General features: G+C 36.9%; 1 long non-coding RNA gene across 1 annotated transcript; it reads right to left on the reverse strand.

Annotated features, from left to right (window-relative positions):
• Positions 1 to 4809: 4809 nt before the first annotated feature.
• On the reverse strand, positions 4810 to 7584 carry LOC131002444 (uncharacterized). Its single transcript, XR_009094293.1, has 3 exons — positions 7358 to 7584; positions 5679 to 5757; positions 4810 to 5076 (listed from the first exon to the last, which is right to left on the reverse strand). It is a non-coding gene; the product is annotated as an uncharacterized LOC131002444 (long non-coding RNA).
• Between the last annotated feature and the right edge of the window lie 209 nt (positions 7585 to 7793).

Genomic DNA, 7793 nt, shown 5'->3' on the forward strand with positions numbered 1-7793 from the left:
CTCTTCGTTACTCGCCCTCTCAACTCCTACTCACTTTCATTACACTCGTAATTCTATATAAATATAGAAAACGCATGCCCGTTCTCGAAATTCTGATAAACGAGCTCGGTTCGTTTATCGAGAAATCCCAATTTACTATTCACTCGTCGTCCAAAAATAAAAACTTTCATTATTGGACTCGTATCGAAAAACTAAGAATATTTCTCGACGACGTGCACGTAAGATTTTGAAAGTCGACAAACAGACGAAATAGCAGTATTTTTACTATTCATCGTCAAAAAGTCAAAAATTTCAAAAACGTCTTAACGGACTCAGATTTCACTTCCGAGTTCACCGTTCTCATTCAAATAATTATCTCGAATTATTCAAATACTCAAACTCAATTACGGATATAAAATCCCACATCATCCAAACATCATCAAAAGAACATCTCAACATCTTTTAAAAAAAAACAAGAAAACTTCATATAACTCCTCATCTCTGTACAAGTAATCAAACAAAGGATACCCTAATTACTCAAACTCAAGCAACTAAACACGTCATCAAAAGCCCGGGTATTGCATTCGCCCCCAATCATGTCAACTTCTTATCTCTTATAAAGCTCTAAGTCAACTTCTAACTTAGAGCACTTACTAATAAGTACTTCATCATAAGTTACTGATACCATGAAAGTCCATTCTATGTTGTTCTAGCCAAGCTATCACGACTAACATCATAATCATAAGCAACATAAGTTCTTATGTGAAAAACTTAATCTCACCGCTATTGAAATAACTCAAGTGAATCCTTAGTCTTAAGGCATTGCCTCTATGTTGTAACATCTCTATGTTAAACATTTCTATCTTACCAGTCTTTACTTAAATCGATCAAGCGGTGCTATCACGATTAACATTCTCAAAGCATTCTTAGGTGGTACTCAAACGGTTTGTAAGAGGACCCATCATTCTAATCGTATAGGCAGCTAGCCTAAAACGACAACATAAAGCTTTCTCATTCATTCATACATACATACTTCTGTTTCTTTTGAAACCTTAACATATATGGACATTTAATGTCCCTTTCATGAAAACTTTGCTTATGCCGGAAAGATTCAAGGAATCTAACTCGACCATACATACATACATACATACATTGATTCGTTAAGGGCTCGGGTTGTCCCAAACACGAAATACATTCATTGAGTCGTTATGGGTTCGGGTAGTCCCAAACACGACTAAAAGCATTCACATAGCATCGTAAACATAAGGCGCACATTTTCTTGAAAAACTTTCATAACATCTGAAATACATATATGTATATTTTTGAAACTGTTATCGTACCTTTGTTGCGGCAGTGTGACGGCGAGCTGAGGGTTACTGACATTCTTAGAAGTCTAGAGATACTATTCTAGACTCGACATCAAAACTTATGGTTATCAGAGACATGAAAGGAAACTTATGCTCTATCTCATATTCTATCTCCTTACTCAACTCTATATAAACTCTCCACTCATCTCAAATAAAGTTCAAGGATAGGTTTCAAGAAAATCATGGTTCTAAGTCTCGATTTGTCTCTCATATAAGGCTCGTCTAATCTCATTCAAACACATAGACAACACAATCACCTAAGGCCCATAAGAAAACACAATCAAACATTATCAAATCATGCTCTATTTTTTTACATTGACTCAACTTCAAAATCTAACCTGTTCTGACTCCGACACCTCCTGGACTCGAGACTCATACCAAAAGAAAGGTCTTCGAGTCTAGTTTCATATAAAAAAAACATAGAGTCAAAAACTCCAAGTATTGTAGGAGATATGACTGTTTTACTACAGTCTACCATATTCGGCAGTTTTGAGCAATCGAAAACTTGTATTTTTGAAAAATAGTAAACGTTGTCAAACTGGGCTCAACTTTGGTGGATATCTAGATAACACAATAAGATTAATACCATAAAAATTTTTGAAATCTAGATCACACAGGAAGGTACTTAAATGAATGACTCTTTCTCCCGTTCTCTGAAATTCTCGGTAGTAATGTGCAGTTTAGGTTTTGTATTTTATAAAAATAGTAAACGAAGTCCAAATGACTTGAAATTTTACCGGTGTGCTTAAGACTCATGTAGGGATTTTCTATAAAATTTTCAAAGCTATTAGACATCAAAAAAACCGTCGATCACAGTAGGTCAGTAGGCCTACGAAATTCACTAAAATCTCATCTCAAACTCTTAAATGCTCAACTTAACATCCCTTCAAAGAAAACCAATCAAAGCTTATTTTAAACACATATAGCACTTGAAAACATTCAAGCACATTATAATACTCATCATACTCAATCTTGACTCTGTTCTTACATCATAACCTCAAATCTCAAGTAAAACGTTTCAACGAACGCATCATTAAAATTCTCTTCTCATTTTCATGCTCAAAATTACTCAAATACTCAAACATGATCTCATTCATCATATAAATCATTATACACATATAGATTCCCTTTTATCATGTAAACTAAACTCTAATGAAACTTCATGTATCATCATAAAACTCTTAATAAAACATGACAAACTTTCACATAATGGTCATAAAGCAATTAGACCTCATTTTATCAATCATCGACTTCTCAAAATATGAAAACTCAAAAACTCATACAAACTAAACTAAGTAAAAAAATTTCTTAGCCAACAAAAGACTTACTCAAACATAATTATACACTAATATCATGCTCAAATACATATATCTTAAGCCAAAATCACTTAAATAACACATAGGCAAAAAGTCCTAATTTTTATTAAAGTAAACTCTTTGAAATTTAATAAACACACATGATACCTTAATCCATTCATAGATCTATCAATCTTAGCCAATTAATCTCACATATAACCCATCAATTTACAAATTAGAGCATAGATACACATATCCCTAATTTTATTAAACTAACTCATATCAAAATCATCAATTGACATCATATACTCAATTTACTACATCAATCATCATCATATACATCTCATGGACTCATCTTCATCATCTATTAATCATTTTAACCATTAACTCGAAAGTTCCCAATTTTGGGTAAACTAAACTCCATCGAACTTTCACATCTCAAGGCATATACTTCACATATAACATCATACAATCTAGATCTATAAAAATAAGAATCACTTACCCAAGATTAAACAAAGATCATAGTTTTCCTTTCTCACTCTTCAAACCAAACCCCACGGTCCTCTTGAAATCTTCAAGAATTGAAAGGTGTTTATGTTGATTTGGTGGAGGATTTGATTTTGATGTGAACTTGGAAGCTTTGGTTATTCATCTATGGTGATCTTTTGGAGCAAAATCGGAAGAGAGGGAGAGAAATTGAGAGTGGCCGAATGGTGAAGGAAATGAGGGAAATGAAGTGAATTTGTTTTGCTTAGGAAGGATGATTGGAGACCAAACACTATTCACCATTTAATACTTGTCCCCCCTAAACCTACACACTAATCTCTTCCCTTCATCTTCATACCACACGTCCACTTCAAGTAAGGCTAAGGAAATTAATCACAATGAGACACAATTATATGAAGCCATAGTTTGGGTAGTATACTACGTCGGTAGACTAACACTTCTTGGTCTTATCAAACAAGAGGATCTATTATGACAACTCACGAGTTGCAAGGCTCAAACTCAACACAACATTAAAGCAAGGTGTTGTAGAAATTGTTCAAGAGAATCAAAAGAATGACCAGAGGGTATGGAATGATTAACTACTAGGTCGAACAAAATGACCTCGAGTATGAACCCATCTGGCTTTTCAACCGAAAGTTGAAACACATGGGTTTTCAACCCAAAAGACGTCTACTGAGATTTGGATCATGTGGACTGGCCAGGTCCAACATCATCACCTCCCAGTCACACGAGAAACATCGTCCCGAACTTGGAGAGCCATGAACACACTATACATAACAAAACATAAGCTCATCATGACAACTAAACTTATCTTAAGGTTCCCTATCCTATTGATCTCAAACCCCAAACCTCTCTTAAGACATATACACACAGACATACGTACACAGGCAAAACACACTATTCTTAAAATTTATCGTGTAGCAAAAGTTGATTCGAAGTTCCGTCGCACTTGAACATTCGAACGTAGAGACTATGGTTCAACCTTTGATGCAACGTTTACCTTGAATTCGTCGCGTATAGTCATTCTGTGCTTTTCTTTTACCTCGTACATATCTTTTAATTCCTCTTTGTAGTTCAAAAGAATCATTGTTTTCTTGAGGGAGCTGAAATGCTCTAAGTTCTCTTTCATTCTTCTACATCATCACCTTAAGAATCTAGATTGTAGAGATATCCTACTAACCTAGTAGTCTATGTTCTTTTGAAATTGTGATCATGCAACTTATAGCAATCTATGTTCTCTGGGAAAACATATGTCAATTTTTCTATTATTCGTCTGATCATAACATCATAGATTGCGAAAATATGCCATGAAAGGCAAAACATTCAACATTTCATCATAGCATGCTCTTTACATAAACATATTCATAAAACATCTTCGAACAATAACATCTTTAACACGTGAACTACAGTTACCTTCTTTCCTTGATTGAGCACGATGCAATGGAGTGTTGAGCGGTGCCGTATAAACCCATGTAAGTCAAAAGAATCAAACTAGACTCGACTCTTTTATAATAAGGTTTCTAGGGCCAGAGCGAACGAACCGCTCTGATACCATTCTGTCACAGCCCGCAACCCTTAATGACAAATTTAGCCGGGATTATGACTTGGGATGAGAATTAATGAGTGGGAACGGATATGGACAATTACTTAACATTAAAGTATATGGAAATGTCACTCATAGATAAAATGCTAGGATCATATATGATCATTTGGATACTTATAAAACATACACATAAAGGAGAACTGATTAAGGTGGGTTACCCAATAACACGTGTCACAACTTCATAACATAGAGTTATTCTAATTAAAGTGTTTTGCAGCGGAAAACGTGTGAGATATACATATGAAGATGTATACTCAAGGTTACATTTCTTGAAATGTCAAAGGAACACCCGCTCAACATCATTCCATTCCATCAGCTGCTCAACCTGCACATTTAGAAATACATGCAGGGCTAAGTATAAAAATACTCAGTGGGCACATATGCCTACTATGAAATGTAACATGCTTCGTAAAGATTCAAATTGTCATGCCATCATAAACAGTACAGCAAGGGGTTTTTTCGCTAAAAATGCCCAAGCTTACTAAATTCAGTTGTGATTCTTAAAGTTCGACTGCAGTCTAAGTTCTTTTGTAATCTATCATATCTGGAACTGTGTGCCGGAGAGGTGGCCACCTCTCACGGTCACTTGACCGGCCAACCCGCTAGATGACTCACGGTCACTGGTGTACACTAGTCAAGGCAGGATAGCTATCAACTGCTTAGGACCCGAATTTGATTGCATCATTGGCAAAGCCAAAGCAGATAGATATCATACTAAAATTTAAACATTTTATGGCAAGACAATACTTGAAATAACTTTAACTCAAAGATTTTGTCATGAAATAACTTGCTTGAATGTAACATTTAAACTCATTTGATATATATGAAACTGAAATTAACAGTTAGATCATCTCATGCATTCATTCGTATAAGAGGCCTACGACACGCAGGGGATCTCTATATACGTATAGTAAAAGTAATGCCCACCTGGATAGGCAAAGCCTGAAGATCATACACATAAAAACCTGTCTTGGGAAAGCAGCGCTAGTCCCCCTGGTCACAAAGCCTACAAGAAATTCTATTCTTAATAGGTCTCCTTGAATCTAATCTTAAGCCATGGTGTAGTGCTTAACATTCTATGATTCACTTAGTCGGTTTTCAAAATTTAATGAATAAATAATTGAAAACATTTCTCTTGAGTTAAGAACACCAACAATATTCTTACTCATCTTTCTTTAATAATTGGAATTATAAATAAAACCAATTAAATCTTAAATACTCTTATTGCAAAAATATAATGCAAATTCATGTCATGCTTGGCATATAATAAGAAATTACTTAAAATATGCACATAATAATAATAATTTAATATTATTATGAAAATTAAAATAATTAATCAAACTTAATAAGTCTAATTAATTATAATAGTGTAGCTTTTTTTTTTTAAAACAACTCTCCACAATCCAATTAAATCAATAATTGGGCAGCCCATTTAAAATAATTAAATCAAGGACCTCCCCTTTTTTTTTTTTTAATTTCGCAGCCCACTAAAAAAAAATGGCAGCCCAAGTTTAAATAAAATGAGTCCCAACCCTTTAATTAAACACTGGCCCAACTGAAATAAAATTTAAACAAAACTCGGCCCAACACTCAAGCCCAAACCTAGCCCAACACCCCCACCCCCTTTTCCTCCTTATCAGCCGCACACACACATACAAACACAAACGCAGCTGCACACTCCTCTCTCCTCTCTCTCTCGGACGATATGTCCGTCGCCGCTGCCGTTCAACGGCGCCGTCGCCGCCGGCGAGCGGCGCGGCTCTCCCTTCTTCGTCATCTTTCCTCTCCCCGACGACTGCTCATCTCTTTCTCCCTCACGACTGCTCGCCTCTCTCCCTCGCAACTGCTCGGACTTCACGGCCGTTGGAGCTCGCCGGAGCAAGCGGCGACAGGCTCCAGCTCCCTTCTCTCTTCTCCCTTCTCGGCGACTGCAACAAGAAAAGCTGCCGCCGACGTGACTCGAACTCCCTCTCTCAGATCTCCGGCGACGACAACAGCGATGAACTGCTGCAGCGCCTGAACCCTAGTGACCTCAATCCAGTCGCCCTCAGTCTCCTCCAGTGACTGCACGGTTCCTCTTCCGGCGACGAACGCCGCCGGCCACCCCTCTCTTTCTGAATCAGTCCGGCGACCACAGGACAGCCATGGCCGCCGCCGTTCTCAGATCCAGAGCAACGGCAGAAAAGCCGCCGCCTCGGATCTCCTCCCCCTTTTCACTCTCCCTTGGCCGGACAGCAGCGGCGAGTTGCCGCCGTGCCGTGCTCTACCTCCCTCCATCTATCGACTCTCACAGCCAACAAACACACCAAAGGACTCGACGCAGTAAGGTTCGAAATCAGGGGATAACAAAGCTTCAAGACTTCTCTTTTATCAAGTCGATTCTTTCATATGTACAAACATAAGTCTTTTCTTTAAATCAGTAAATGAATTTTGTTATACATACTGAAAACTTGGTTCAATTGTTAATGCGGATACACACATATTTATATATATACACAGAATAGATGTATGCGAACATATGTATGAATGTATTCTTCTAAAAATGAAAGATTGAGTTGTTGTCTACTTTAGTAAACACTGCGTAAATAATTTGGTTGAAATAAAACCTTGAGTTGATGAACATCTTGGTGGTTTTGATTTGGCAGTCTGGTTCAATAGTGAATTTGAAATGAAACCTTGATGAAAATGTTGTTTGTTTTATGGACTGAGCTGGAGCTCTATCTCTGGTTGAGAAATTTGTGTGGGATGAAGGAGGACTTTGGCTGATGATATAAAAGGGATGCACAGGGTGGGGTGACTGCACGGCTATGCTGTTACTTTTTCAAGAGTAGATGTGTGAATGAAAGAAAATAGAGTGTAGGAAGACTTTAATTGTGTGAATGAAGGAAAATAGAGTGTAGGAAGACTTTAATTGTGTGAATGAAGGAAAATAGAGTGTAGGAAGACTTTAATTGTAGGGAGTGGCTTGATGGTAAGTGTTGCTAAAAGCAATGAAATAACGTGATGTGACAATTAAAACATCTGTGATGAATTGTCAAACTG

The sequence above is a fragment of the Salvia miltiorrhiza genome, unplaced genomic scaffold, assembly GCF_028751815.1.
Source record: "Salvia miltiorrhiza cultivar Shanhuang (shh) unplaced genomic scaffold, IMPLAD_Smil_shh fragScaff_scaffold_132_2, whole genome shotgun sequence".
In the NCBI taxonomy this organism is placed as follows: domain Eukaryota; kingdom Viridiplantae; phylum Streptophyta; class Magnoliopsida; order Lamiales; family Lamiaceae; genus Salvia; species Salvia miltiorrhiza.